Below are 15,349 nucleotides of genomic sequence, written 5' to 3' on the forward strand. Positions count from 1 at the left end.
CCTTGACCTGGACCCTCACGTCCCGGTGCAGCCGTCAGGGCTGACACGGAAGAATCCAGTTCTGGATGGGAAAGACTTGGGAGCATGGCCGACTCCCTGTGCAGGGCAGCTGCCTCGGTGTCCACCAGTAAGGAGGGAGTGTGAGATGGCTCTGATCACATCCAGAACTGGCCTCCTGACTGGCTGCCACATTTTATAGCTTCGCAGCTCACATGACCACTTCCTCTTCCCAAGGCAGGAGAACTTCCCTTGGTATCTGAGCAGCTCCATGCAGGTGGAGTTGGACTCCATTCTTCCTAGGCCTTCCCTCCAGCCACTCCAGGTCCTGCTCCCCTAAACCCATCTCCCCCAACTTCTTAGGATTTCTATCGCTGTGAAGAGACACCATGAGTACAGCAACTCTTATAAAGGAAAACATTTCATTGAGGCTAGCTTACAGTCCAAAGGTTTCGTCCATTATCATCATGGCAGGATATGGTGGTGTGCAGGCAGACGTGGTGCTGGAGAAGGAGCCTAAGAGTTCTAAATTTTACTTCTTCTTCGGGAAAACACCAAATGGTGGATGACCCCGGTGCAGCAGGAGCAGCAGGAGGGGCCCGGAGGACCCAGGGGCCCAGGATTAGGAGGCCAAGGCGGATCCATGGAGGATTCTGCAGCAGTGTTAGGGGCCGGGGTCATGGTAGAGGCCATGGCCATGGTCGGGGCTCGTGGAGGTAAAGCTGAAGACAAGGAGGGGATCCCCGTCACCAAGCTGGGCCGCCTGGTTAAGGAGGTGAAGTTCAAGTCCCTGGAGAAGATCTACCTGTCCTTCCTTCCCATTAAGAAATCCGAGATAATTGACTTTTTCCTGGGCACATCTCTAAAGGATGAGGTTCTAAAGATCATGCCAGTGCAGAAGCAGACTCGGGCTGGCCAGCGGACCAGGTTCAAGGCTTTCGTTGCTATTGGGGACTACAATTGTCATGTTGGTCTTGGTGTTAAGTGCTCCAAGGAGGCATCCACTGCCATCCGAAGGGCCACCACTTTGGCCAAGCTTTCCATTGTCCCTGTGCGGAGAGGCTACTGGGGGAACAAGATTGGCAAGCCCCACACTGCTCCGTGCAAAGTGACAGGCCGCTGTGACTCTGTGTTGGTCTCATCCTTGCCCCCCAGAGGCACTGGCATCGTCTCTGCTCCTGTGCCCAAGAAGTTACTGATGCCCGGTATTGATGACTGCTACCATCAGCCAGGGGCTGCACTGCCACCCTGGGCAACTTTGCCAAGGCCACCTTTGATGCCATCTCCAAGACCTACAGCTACATGACCCCCGACCTCTGGAAAAAGACCAAGTCTCCTTATCAGGAATTCACTGACCATCTTGTGAAAACCCACACCAGAGTCTCTGTTCAGAGGACCCAGGCTCCAGCTGTGGCCACCACATAAGAGTTTTTATACAAGAAAAATAAAGTGAATTAAATCTGGGGGGGGGGGTTAAGAGTTCTACCTCTTGATCCGTAGGCAGCAGCAGGAGACTGCTTGAGCAGTCTAGCTTGAGCATATGAGACCCCCAAGCCCGCTTCTACGGTGACACACTTCCTCCAAGGCCACTCCTACTCCAAGAAGGTCACACCCCATAATAGCACCACTCCTATGGGCCAAGCATTCACACACATGAATCTTTGGGGGCCATTCCTATTCAAACCACCACAGCCCCCAAATGGGTCCTCCTTCCGGCCGCAACCCCCATATGTGAACATCTCACGGAGCCCAGAGCTGGGCTCGAAGAAGCATCTGGGCACAGGATCCTGCATGGACTCTGGAAGGAGGGGGTAGGCCGGAGGCAGCTGGTGGGTGCCAGAGGAACACTGTTCTCTTTCTCACATGGACGCTTGTGCCTTTCCACTTGAAAGATGAAACTCTATAGAACCCTGCTTTTGTGGAGGAGAGAAAACACTCTCTCTTCTTCACTCTGGTTGTCCTGAAGAGATAGGGTGATGGAACACCGAGGGGAGTCAAAAACCTTATTTATGAGTCTTTCCATCCTTCCTTTAGTTGTCCAAAGCATATTTTCCTCTTGGACTCAAACAACTAAATAAAGATGGCCAATGAGATGACTCGGGGAGTAAAGAGTCTTGCCACAAAGACCTCACGACTTGGTTTGACCCCAGGACCCACAGTGAACGGAGAGAACTAAGCCCTCAGAGCTGTGCTTCACACGTGCACATGTATACACATGTGCACAAGTATACACACACGCACATGTATACACACATGCACATGTATACACACTCACATGTATGCACACACGCGTGCATACACACAAATGATGCTTTTAAGTGAATAAATATTTATTATAGGACAGACCACAGCTTTAGCAGATAAATGATGTTTTGAGAACTATTTATTACCATTGGGGAAATGGCTGCAGTGTACTGTGAAGACATCCTATTTTTGTTATTTATGAGAATGTGGCTTTGGGCCTTTTGTAATCATCAGGCTTCACTTTTAAATGAAGTCATACCAAAGCAAACTGCTCTGGGTGCGTCCCTGGATATGGACTACAGAGCCGCATGTCCAGCCCGCTTATTAGCTTGTCCCCACAGCTCCTATCCCACACCACGAGGGCTCAAGGAGCATCTGGAACCCATAGACTATTCCTTCTCTGATGCAGTGGTCACCGCACAGTGCTGCGACCTTGGATGATGAAAACTGCACCACTGGGAAGCCAGATGTTTCACAAGGTACCACTGTGAGTTTCTGGGGCTACTCTGAGTTTTTGAATGATTGAGGATTTGGGATTCCACAAGCCGTCTCACCAAATTTAGGAAGGCACCAGCTTAGTGTCAAGGTTACAATTAGAGGACACAGCTCTAAAAGAGCTCAAGTGAAGAGATGCATGGGGCAACGGATGGCCATCTCCAGGGTGCACCTCCCTCCAACCACAGGGATGTGTTTGCCAACCTGGAGGCTCTCCAAACCCACAGGCTAGGGGCTTTATTGAGGTTTTGTTACGTAGGCATGCCTGAGTCCCTCATTGGCCCTTGGTAATTGAACTCGGTCTCAGGGACCCACTGGCCTTCCTGGAGATCATGGAGGGCAGGCCTAAAATTGCAAAAGCTTTAATCACCTGGCCAGGCTTTCCAGCAGCCAGCCCACATCCGACTGTCTGTGGGGCTCAAGCTTTGAGTCATCTCATTAGCATACGCAAATCAGTAAAAAAGGTGAGTCCCCAGAGAACCTTTCTGGGAACTTGGGGCAGAGACCCAATACTTATTTTTCTTCTATTTTTATTTTATTTCTTTCATCATACCACAGTGAGGTTCAAGGAAGGGGCTGTGGCCATGGATGGGCAGCGACAGAGAATATCAACAGCCTCAGATGGAAGCTGGGGTCCCCCAGGGCTTTCTGAGGAACACTTGATAAGATAAACCTTTTTAGAGTCCTGAAGTGTGCTTAGAGCTAAAACCTCCTTTTTTTTTTTTTTTCCCAGAGGCAGGAAAACTCCAGAGGAAAGCTGGCCGGGTGGTGCATACCTAGAATCCCAGCACTTGGAGACCAAGGTCAAGGTTGGAGGGCTAGGGCCAGCCTGGGCTGCAGAAAAAGAGTACTCTTCAAAATGAATTAATTGATGGTGGATGGATCAATTAATAAGAGTTTAAATGTCCAGACAGAGCTTGGCTCTACTCAATCTCCCCCTTGCCTCTTAAGTCCCTCCAAGAAACATCCTCATTTTCCTGACCCCAGAGGTGAGCCAAGATTTACCTCCCAAGAGTTGCTGATGTCACCCTAGCTGGCCACTAGGGTGAGCAAAAGGACAAGAACTATGCAGAGGCGCAGCAAAAGCTCACCTGGGCGGGCTCTGTGTCACCGGAGAGCAGCCTAGGCTTTCCAGACCTAAGCAGAGAGGGAACTGATGTGATGCGAGGGGGCTGGGGAAGGAGAGGAGCTGGGGTTGGACATCTCTGTTGCCCTGTCTCTTCCTGGCTCAGGCTGCTGGCTGCTGGGGTCAAAGGGCTCTGGAGAAGCACAGCACAGACCTGGAAGAGCCATCCTTGACCTTGCAGGTTCACGTTGCAGATGTGGGAGGGGCCTGAGCAGCAGTCTTTGCAAGGGTGCCTCTCCGTCCAGTTTCTTCTGGGGTGTCAGCACTGAGCAGAGCTTTGTGTACCAGGATTAGAAGAAGCAGAGGGCAGGGAGAAGGTGCCTTCCCCACACCTCCAGGAAGTGCTGGACTCTGGGGCCTAGCCAGGTAGCAGAGGGGACAAGACCAGAAGGAGGCAAGCCTCAAAAAACCCAAGATGCCGCTACCCCACAAAAAGACCCAGCTGAACTCCAGCTTTATGCCTCTTTGCAGCTCAGTGCAGGTCACTTGACTTCTGTAAGAATGACACAAAGACACGAACAGATGCACAGCACACACACACACACACACACACACACACACACACACACACACATACACACACGACTTATTGCATAGACTCCAATGCATTGACCCACACTTTGTGCATTGGTTAATGGGAGTGATTATTAATGTCACCCTACCCAGCAGTTCCCATCAACGCTGCCCAGGTGTGTGTGTGTGTGTGTGTGTGTGTGTGTGTGTGTGTGTGTGTATGTGTGTACTTGTGTGTATTGTGTGTATTTGTGTGTATTGTATGTCCTTGTATGTATTGTGTGTGCGCTGTGTGCATGTGTGCATGTGTGTTTGTGTGTGTGTGTGTGTCCTCTGCTGCTCTCCCAGGCTCCAGGGTCCTGCAGTTCCTCAAGCTTTGGGAAAGGCATCTTCTCTGTAGACTTGTCAGCACTGATGAGGTTTCCTTCAGTCCTGCTGCTCAAGACTGCCCTGTGCTGTCACTAAGAGAAAGCTGGAGCTGCAGGAGAGGGAGCTGCAGGAGCAGCTGCAGGAGAGGGAGCTGCAGGAGAGGGAGCTGCAGGAGCAGCTGCAGGAGAGGGGGCTGCAGGAGAGAGGGCTGCAGGAGAGGGAACTGCAGGAGCAGCTGCAGGAGAGGGAGCTGCAGGAGCAGCTGCAGGAGAGGGAGCTGCAGGAGCAGCTGCAGGAGAGGGGGGCTGCAGGAGAGGGAGCCGCAGGAGCAGCTGCAGGAGAGGGGGCAGCAGGAGCAGCTGCAGGAGAGGGAGCCGCAGGAGCAGCTGCAGGAGAGGGAGCTGCAGGAGCAGCTGCAGGAGAGGGGGCAGCAGGAGCAGCTGCAGGAGAGGGAGCCGCAGGAGCAGCTGCAGGAGAGGGGGCAGCAGGAGCAGCTGCAGGAGAGGGAGCTGCAGGAGAGGGAGCTGCAGGAGCAGCTGCAGGAGAGGGGGCTGCAGGAGCAGCTGCAGGAGAGGGAGCTGCAGGAGCAGCTGCAGGAGAGGGAGCTGCTCAGGCCTGCCAGAGCAGAACCTGCTCCCTAGAGCCACCAGGCCACCAGCTATCGTTGCTTCGGGAGAACGTGTCTCCTGAGCTTTTTGACACACAGTGCTGAGCCTCACGGTGATATCCAGGATGGCCTAGAACTCATGATCCTCCTGCCTCAGCCCCTAAGTGGCTGAATTACATGTGTGTGCCTCTACATCTAGTGCATTCAAGCCTTTTTCATTTGTTGGTTCGTTTTTTGAGACAGGGTTTTTCTGTGTAGCCCTGGCTGTTCTGGAACTTGCTCTGTCGACCAGACTGGCCTCGAACTCAGGGATCTGCCTGCTGTTGCTACCATTGCCTGGCTTAGTGCCTTCAAGTCTTGATGTGATTAAACTGACAGGACCCATTAACAAGCAGCAAACTCACCAGCTTATATCTGAGAGAGAAACACCTTTCCTATCCTCACTAGAAACACACCCTTGCAGGCTGTGGAGGTTAGTACTGTAAACACTAAACACCACCCTCATCTCAAAAGGGAGAAGAGGTAGCTCATTACTGGGTGTGGTGGTACCTGCCTGTAACCCCAGCACTTGGGAGGCAGAGGCAGGTGGATCTCTGTGAGTTTGAGGACAGCCTGGGCTACAGAGCGAGTTTCAGGACATCCAGGGCTACACAGAGAAACCCTGTCTCAAAAAAAAAAAAAAAGGTAGCTTATTAAAGAGCCAAATTCAAGTGACCGTAGCCCAACAACACACACACTCGGGTTACACCAAATTCCATGTTCCAACTTATCTGAGGTAAGCCGACCAGAGACCACGACCTGGACACCCCTAAAGCAGAAAAGAAAGTCTTTATTGCCGGCCGGTGGCTGCATGGGGAACTTGTCCAAACCGCCTTATAGCCCTTGGTCTTTTGTGCACAAAAGCCACATTCTGGTTGTCACACTTCAAGCAGCAGAACTATAGAAGCCAAAAGGGACTTTCCTAAACTATGGACCAGTTGTTTGATTGATTAGGCCTTTGTTCCCATTTTGGCAGGTGTTGGGGGCCTTCGTGCTAGGTTTTAAGGTCAGAATGGTGCCTCTAACATGGCGTCAGTTGTGCTAATTTCTGGGGGCCGGTTACACAACATAGTAACAGTCTGGTGATGTTTTTATAGTCACAGAACAAAAATGTCATAAATCAAAGTGCTTTTCAAGGGGCTGGAGAGATGGCTCAGTGATTAAGAGCACTGGCTGTTCTTCCAAAGGTCCTGAGTTCAATTCCCAGCAACCACACGGTGGCTCACAACTATCCATAGTGAGATCTGGCTCCCTCTTCTGGCCTGCAAGCATGCATGTAGGCAGAACACTGTATACATAATCTTTAAAAACAAAACAAAAAAAAAAGTGCTTTCCAAAGGCATTGGTAGGGACATTAGGGAAGGGGGTACAGCAAAACAGGGGGACTTTGCTATAGGCCTCAGATGCTAGCTGCTGACCTGACTTTTTTAGCCCTGTGATTGGTTGGAAACTAGGTAGAAATCTGTTCATACATTCCAAAAGATTTACCTAATGGTCACAGAGATGTTAAGTCGTGTGCAGAGGAGTACAATAGATGGCCATTAAGGGAGCAAAAGATGCCCCAAAAGAGTTTGATCCTGGACTTGCAACATTCCAACCTCTCCCCATCGTTGAAGTTCTAATCAGCTCATCAACCTTGCAGAAGGTTCGAGGCACCTGCAATTCTTTCCAGGAACTTTCGTTCACAGTATTAAGATGGTGGCCACCTTGTCAAAGGGTTTCATCAGTCACTTACTGGGCTGCCACTGCTCAGCTAAGGCCGCCCATGGTTCTGAGTTACTCTTCTTTCTCTGTCTTCTTCCAGAGCTCTGGGTTTTCTCACTGTTTCTCTGAAGCTACCCCCTCCCACCTCCTTCAGGGAGGCTGCTCCGAGTCACGTGATTTTCCCTCCTCTGGGCAGCTGCCAAGGCTTACAGCTTGCCTGCCTGTTGTTAGTCTCAAACTCTAACAAAACTGTCCTGGAACTTAAAAAAAGAAAGGAAAAAGAGCATTTTCCACAGCCAAGTGGACCTGGGGTTTGGGCAAATTAGTGTCCTGGGCCCTGAATCTCTGAGTGTGCAAAACGGAATTTATAAAAAGCAACATGCCCCCCGCCCCTCTCCGAACATTAAAGCAGGTATTTGAGATTACAGAACACAGAGGACTAGAGTTGAAAACGATAAATAATTCACAGCTCCCGAGAGAAAAGTTTGCATCTTATCTCAGGCCGACAGAGGAGGCCTCTTTTCTCTGCCCGGCAGATGGGGCGAAGAGCCTGCACCTGTTCTGTGAGTTGAGCTGTAACCACCTCTTACCTTATTCCTCCGAGCCGCCTACCAACCAGCTACGGATGGAAACGTGAGACTTCTACCAAAATTGGGAAACCGAGGCCGCCGAGATGGCGCGCAGCCAGCTCAAGCACTCCTTTGATGGCGGGAAAGGCCAATTTGGTGATGGTTGACAGCCTCTGGTCTCCTTAGCGCGCCTGGCAACGCTTGAGACACTGCCATTCCCCCGTAAGACCAGGAGGGGGCGGCAAACCTCACCCCGCGTTAGAAAGCGCCTAGACAGCTCGCACCTAGTAGAGCCAAGAGAGTCCATTGGGCCTCCAAGGTTCCAATGCTTAGTCCAACATGTCAGCTCTTCCATAAACGCTTCTTAAAGTTTGCTGGGTTTTCTGTGAATCTTACTCAACTTCTATCCATTAAACAAAAGCCACAGCAAAAATCTTTTAGAGAAGGGCTCATCTCCACTTTCAGGCCCCTCTGAGTATGCAGTATTCTTAAATATTTAAGAATCTGTGAAGATTCTTAAAATGGGGTGGGGTGGGAGTGGGGGTGGAGAAGGGGGAGTGGAGAGAGAGAGGGCTCTGTCTCTGCTTCGGATCCCAGCACTGATCACAACCGTCCAGTAACTCCAGCTCCGAGGAGCTGACTCCTTCTAGTGGCCTCTGTGGGCACTGCACTCATGTGCACACCCTTAAAAAATAAATCTTTAGCCAATTTAAAGATTCTTTAAAAGACTTTCTTATTGACACAGAGGACTATAAAATATACCCTCGTGATCTTTACAGAGAGGAGAGATGTGCGTAAGTGGTGGAATTTACACCTAGTATGTTGGAGACCCTGGATTTGGTCCCTAGAATTAAAAACAGCAATAATCTTGCCAGAAACACCTACACATATCCTCGGCCAGCTGTGTAACTTTCAGAGCATGCTGGTCCCAAGATAACCAGAACTGGTCCCGTATCAGCTCAGAGCTCCAGACAGAAAGTGAACACAGTATAGTTTTCACAGGAAAGCCCCTAAGCCAGAGGAAAGTGTCGGTTGATTGAGTGCAAAAAGATGAGTCCTTAGAAAATCCCAGCCCCTGTTACCATCCAATCTTTTAATGTCTCAGCTTTGATAAAAAGATACAGGGTTGTGGTTTCCCGGGGCTAGAGGCTTGGACTGAATGAGTCAAAGCGCCAGGGAACTCCTGTGAAAACACATAGCCCACAGCCCAAAGCAGCCAACTGAAAAAATGAACATCGAAGAAGCTCTCCCGAGAACAGCCCAGACAGCACGTCACAGTAAAAAACTCGCCAGTGGAATCCCCTTTGCACTGTTCAGTTTTTCTTATTTCTGTGACGAAGTGCCTGGCAACATCAAGCCAGGGAAGGGGTTCTTCAGGCTCACAGTTTGAAGGGATGCAGTCTGTCAGGATGGAGAAGGCCTGGTGGGAGCGTGAGGTGGCTGATCGTGTAACAGGTACGGTCCAGAATCAGTGATGATGCTAGTGCTCAGCTCACTTTCTCCTGTCTGCGTCATCAAGGACCCCAGGGTCCTCCACCGTCACAGTCATCCACTACAGCATTAGAGCAGGTCACCCTGCTTCAGTTAAGTCTCTCGGGAAATGCCCTCCCTGATACCACTGATACATCCAGACGTGTGTCTCCCAGATGGCTCTAAATCTGACCAACCTGAGATTTACAGCCTTTACCCCAGAGTGCCTTCAGGCTGTAGAGCAGCGTGCGGGAGCCAACCTCAGACCGCGCTGTGGGGCTGGGCTAAGAACAACAGATCTCAGATTCAGGAGAGAGAAATCAAAGCGAACACATCGACACCAACGGAAGAAGGAAAATGGACAGGGCAGATACCCATCCTGAACATGAGCTCGGTGAGAGGAAACCACGGAGCAGATCTGTGCCATCCCACAGCTGGCGCTTCTGTTTATACCCGTCGGTATGGCTGGAGCCTTTAAAATAAGTGCAGCCATTCATACAAGACAATAAACACATTATTCCCGAATTAAATAAATAAACCAAGACAAAGGGCTGCTGTCTCTCCCGGGATGTTGAGACAACTAGCTGGAAGGCTCTGGCTGGAGACCAACACTAACAGAAGGAGAGGAGGCATTCTGTCTCCCTCAGGGACCATGCCGTCCATCATCCCACTCACTTTGCAGAAAACCAAGGCCCCAAGGAGTCACCAGTTCAAGATCTCCCGGACTCATCTACTGTCGTGAGTCTAAGACTGGGATTCTGGAGAAGGCGGTGCTGGCATATGAAACTTGTTCAGTAGCCCCCCGAAAGCCCCTCCAAAGGGAGTGACCCCACCTCCAAGACAAGGAGTCCCATTCTTCTGACTCCGCTCATATCCCCTTGCTCATCCAGGAAATGCAAAGCAAGGTTCTTCCCAGAGGCCTGGTTGAAATGGGGCCCCTTCTCCTTCAGCTGCAGGTGTGTGTCCCAGCCCCCTAACCCCGGCCCAGAACTATGAGCCACTGATACCCCAGAGTTCAGCAGCAACTTGCTCTCTGCCAGGTGGGTGTGGCAGAGTTAGAAAAGCCCTCAAATAGGCCTGGCAGCGGCGGCCCACGCCTTTAATCCCAGCACTCCTAGGGCAGGGCGGATGGACCTCTGTGAGCTCGAGGCCACTGTCCTGTGTCCTCAGAAAGATGATGAAAACAAAAAGGCAGATTTCCCTCCTCGCAGGGGCGGGGCGGGGGTGTCTCCCAAGAGCCAGGATGAACGGGGCGGCGCTCTGGAGAGTTTGCTTGTTTGTCCCCTGAGCCTGGCCCACTGTTCTCTGCCACCTGCGGTTCCATTCCAAGCCCCGGAAGGCTCTTCCTGCCTAGCAGGAAACACGCGCTGGAAGAGTGTGCAGAGGGAGTGCCTGAAGGTCAGGGAGTCCCCACGAGCCTGGGTGGGACTCCACCCCCACCCACAGCTGGCATAAGGTCCCTAAGGCTCATCCATGTGTCAGCTTCCTTCCTTTGAAAGGTCGAACAAGCGCCATTGTTACGTTCCTTGACAATGACCAGGGGTCTGCCCTGACCTGGCGTGGGGAGCCCTCCCGTGCCCAATCATCACTTCTGGTCCTGCACCTAGTATAGACAGTTGCTTTTACTGTAAGGGAAACAGCTATGTAGGATCAGACAGAAGCCACAAACAGGGACTCCACACTGCCATTTCCATGACACTCTTGTCCTTGGGGATAACACTGGTGTCTGGGGACACACTTCAATGTTACAAAGACCAATGTGGATCCTGAGAAATCACACCAAGAAGAACATGTTAAGCAAGTAGTGAGCAGTGGCCTAGGCTTAAAGTGGGGAAGCAAAGTGAATGGAGCCTGGGCTGTGGCTTTAGCCCAAGCTGAAACCCTTAAATCAAACGGACAGGAGCATCCCTGCTTGCTGATCATCCCTGCTTGCCAGTCACCCCCTCAGAGGCCTTTCCTACATGCCCTCTCATGCGAATCCTGTTGTATTCTTCTTTATAACACCTGTGTGTATTATCTGTCTCCTTTGCTGAACTTGAGTGTGGAAGTTCCCTTTGTGGTTCCTGGTCGGGTCCCCAGTGCCTAGAACAATGCTTAGCCCACAGTCAGTGCTAGATAAAGTATTTGTTGACTGATTAGAAGAATGGACAGAGGCTATGAGGTGGTGGCGCACACCTTTAATCCCAGTACTCAGGAGACAAAGGCAGGCGGATCTCTGAGTTTGAGGCCAGCATGTTCCAGGACGGCCAGGCCTACACAGAGAAACCCTGTCTCGAAACAATCCCCCCTACCCACCAAAAAAGAAAACAGACTGGATAGGAAAAAGAAATACAGATACATCAGCGGTGAGTGAACTAATTATTGCGCGACTGTGGAAACCCGGTTGGAGATGCGATCACCTAAGGAGTGGGAAGGGTCAGTGAGGGCTTCATGAACGCAGACCAAAATGAGCTGGGCAGTGGAGGCAAGAGCACAGGCCCCAGCAGAGACTGGAAAATATGAGATAATCTAAGCAAGGTGGGCCCGCCCTTCCTCCCTCTCCTGCGCTTCCTGCTCCAGGCAGGGGCTCTGCCTCAACCCAGACTTCTGTGCCTCCTGTTCTGTGGATGGAAAGGGCCAGGGCAAAGCCCTTCCAGCCCCTAGGTACACAGGGCCCTGTACCGCTCCCTGTGAGCCTAAGAGCACCTAGCAGGGGCAGCTCTTGTCAGCAGCCGGCCTCCCAGGTCAGTTCTCCATGCCTCCTTCCGACCAGATGGAGCTCCTAACTCAACACATTCTCATCTGCCGGGTCAGCATGCTCTCTACAAAGGACAGGGGTCACTGCCCCGAAAGGGTTACTGCATGAGCACAGGTTACAGATCAGGCCATCTGAGCTCTAATTCCCGTCTCATCCCTCACAGCTTATGGGCCCCTAAGCCCTTAGGTTCATCTGTAAACAAACACACCCCATGGGATTGTTATGAGAACAAAGTTCCATGTCAAGTCCTTAGCGCAGGACCTGGTCACCGCATGTTCAATAAGAGGCAATGTGTCATGACTTGTTGACGACCCTGGCCTGGCAGCTTAATTCCTCCAAGGCGTACGGTGTGCAACGCAGAATGTTTTGTTTGCTTTTTAACTAGTACTCCTTATATTCTTAATGCCGGGGGGTGCTAGGCTAGCAGAGGCAGAGTTCCCTGTACTCCTATAATCCACAAAGTACCCGCTTTGCATCCTGCAAGGGTCCTGGCAGGCATGTAATAAATGCTGATGTCTGATAAACAGAATGGAAGTGGGTTACAAGGCGTGGGGAAAGCTGTGAAAAGCTTCTACCAGCTTCATATCTGCCGGCTCCTCACCTACTCCCTAACCCTTTCTGAAGAGTTGTCAGGGCTAGAAGCACTTTTCCTTCACGCTTCCAGCCACCCCATCTTACACCCCAAGGGGCTGACTGGGCACCTCTGGCTCTTTCCCCAGATGCCACTGCCTTGTGCCAACTCTGTTGGAGAAGGCCATCGTCAGGCCCACACCAGAAGCCTCAGTGAGCTTAAAGGAAAGGCTCTTGCCCCAAGCTCTGGGATAGATGGTCATTCCGGTGTTGGCAGAGTGGGCATGCCAGGGTGCCATGTGAGGCTCGGCTTGGGCCTGGAAACTTGCCTGGGCAACAAGGGAGTAAAGAAAGGGCAGACACAGGTACAGGAAAGCTAGGGTTGGGTGGGCAAGGCATGCAGCAGCACCAACTATACAGCAACCCAGAACCTCAGCCGGCTTATCCAGTGCAGAACCAGTTGGGGTGAGCTTGTCTCTGTAGGAGGTCTCTGTAGGGGAGAAGTCTCAGGTTGCAGTCCTCCAGGAGGAGGAAGCAGCAGTTGCTAGTTTTAGCACACTCAGTCAACACTCATACTTGGACCAGGGGAAGCCTAAGGTATCGGTCCTGGTCAATAATACACATTCACACAGGACTTGACCCACTCCTTACATATTCACGCAAGGCTTCCTGAAGCACACACCAAGACCCCGAAACTGACAGACACTGCTTGGCCTGACTTGCTTAGCGGGGAGCTTTCTGTGTGACCTTAGGTCATTCCCATATGTGACAAGGCAGAGAGAGCTAGAGTGGGAAATAACCAGGAAAGGAACAAGCTTGGGGCTTAAGGAGGAGCTGGAAATAGGGCGTGACCAGGGACACCCCTTAAAAGATGTGATAGTGGAAGGGGAAAGAAGGCCGGAAGGCTGGGAGATAGATGGCTGGCCTGGTAAAAGGCTTGCTGAGTCAGCGTGAGGACCAGAGTTCAGTCCTTAGAAGACATGTCCAAGAGGCATGGTGACATGTATGTGTAATCCCAGTGCCGGGGAGATGTGGACAGGCAGATCTCATGGGGGCTTTTTCCTAGCCAGCCTTGGCCAATCCCAAGGCAGTGAGAGACACTGTCTCAAAAAACAAGGTGGTGGGCTGGAGGGATGGCTCAAGGGTTAGGAACACGGCCTGTTCTTTGAGAGGACCTGGCTTTCCTTTCTAGCACCCACATGGTGGCTCACAATCATCCATAAATCACCACAGGGGATATGACACCCTCCTCTGGTCTCTGTGAGCACTGTATACATGTGATGCACAGACATCCATGCAGGCCAAACACTCACACACATGAAAATAATTAAAATAAAAAAGCACAAGATGACACTTGCTGTTGACATCTAGTTTCGATAAGCGCCCCCACACACAAAGGCGTCAGATTCTGAATTTATTTTGAAGTGCACACAGGATGTGGAGATCAAAGACAACTCAAGGGGTTGGACAGACGGAAAGAGGACGAATGTCACCGACAGATACAGAGGACTATGGGTGAACACATCTGGTATGGAACAGGGGATATGAGAAGTTCAGCTGTGGGGATTCCGGCTGTCAAAATGGAGAAGGGCAGCAGATGAAGGCGGCTGGGGAAATGAATCCTTGGAGAAACGAACACGACATACAGGTGTCATCAGCGTGTGGAGGTCATTTCTAATGATGAATCAGGCCTACTTCATGTTCTTCTGACTTGGCCATCATCCCACACCACTTGGCTGCCAAGACCATTTAGTTTTTGAGAGCCACTCACCTGAATTTTTTTCTGTTTTTTAAGATAAGGTATTGCTATGCCAGCCCTGGCTGTCCTGAAACTTACTCGGTAGACCAGGCTGGCTTTTTTTCTTTTTGACTGGTGCTGAGAAGTCCATTTCTTTTCTTTTTTAGTTAAGAGATTTTCTATTCATTTTACCTACCAACCACAGATTCCCCTGTCCTCCCTCCTCCCACCCCGCAGCCTTCCACCTCCTCCAAGGCAAAGTCTCCCATGGGGAGTCAGCAGAGCCTGGTACATTCAGTTGATGCAGGTCAAAGCCCCCGCTTCCTGCACCAAGGCTGTGCAAAGTGTCTCACCATAGGCACTGGGCTCCAAAAAGCTGGCTCATGCACTAGGGACAGGTCCTGATTCCACAGCCTGGGGTCCCTCTAAACATTTCAAGCTAAACAACTGTCTCATTTATCCAGAGGGCCTAGTCCAGTACCATGCGGGCTCGTCAGCTATTGGTCCACAGTTCATGCGTTTCCACTAGTTTGACTGGTTGTCTCTGTACTTTTTCCAATCATGGTCTCTTGGTCATAGAATCCCTCCTCTCTCTCATGGATTGGACTCCTGGGGCTCTGTCTGGGACCCGGATGTGAATCTCTGCATCTGCTTCCATCAGTCACTGGATGAGAGTTCTATGACGACAGTTTGGGTATTCAGCCATCCGATCACCAGAGTAGGTCAGCTCAGGGACCCTCTCGACTATTGCCAGTAGTCTATGGTGGAGCCATCCTTGTGGATTCCTGGGAACCTCCCTAGCACTCTGCTTCTCCCTATTCCCATGGTGTCTTCATTTATCATGGTATCCCTTTCCTTGCTCCCCTACTCTGTTCCTGTTCCAGCTCAAACTTCCAGCTCCCCTAAGCTCTCATTCCCCGTCCCTTGCCCTCCAATACCTTCCCTCACCCCCAGTTTGCTCACGTAGATCTCATCCATTTCTCCATCACTGGGCGATCCATGTGTCCTTCCTAGGGTCCTCCTTACTAGCTAGTCTACCTGTCTCTGCCTCCTTAGTGCTTGGATAAAAGATGTGTGCTAATATGCCCAGCCTTTGTTTCTTTCTACATTTCCTAAAGATGGGGTGTACGTAGCCGGATTGAGCCTTGAACTCACAATCCTTACTCCAGCA

The 15,349-nt window shown here is 51.2% G+C and overlaps 1 pseudogene; it reads left to right on the forward strand.

Annotated features, from left to right (window-relative positions):
• The first annotated feature begins 555 nt into the window (after positions 1-555).
• Positions 556-1,460, forward strand: LOC102922421 (small ribosomal subunit protein uS5 pseudogene; annotated as a pseudogene).
• Positions 1,461-15,349: the final 13,889 nt, after the last annotated feature.

Source organism: Peromyscus maniculatus, chromosome 4 (assembly GCF_049852395.1).
Source record: "Peromyscus maniculatus bairdii isolate BWxNUB_F1_BW_parent chromosome 4, HU_Pman_BW_mat_3.1, whole genome shotgun sequence".
In the NCBI taxonomy this organism is placed as follows: Eukaryota; Metazoa; Chordata; class Mammalia; order Rodentia; family Cricetidae; genus Peromyscus; species Peromyscus maniculatus.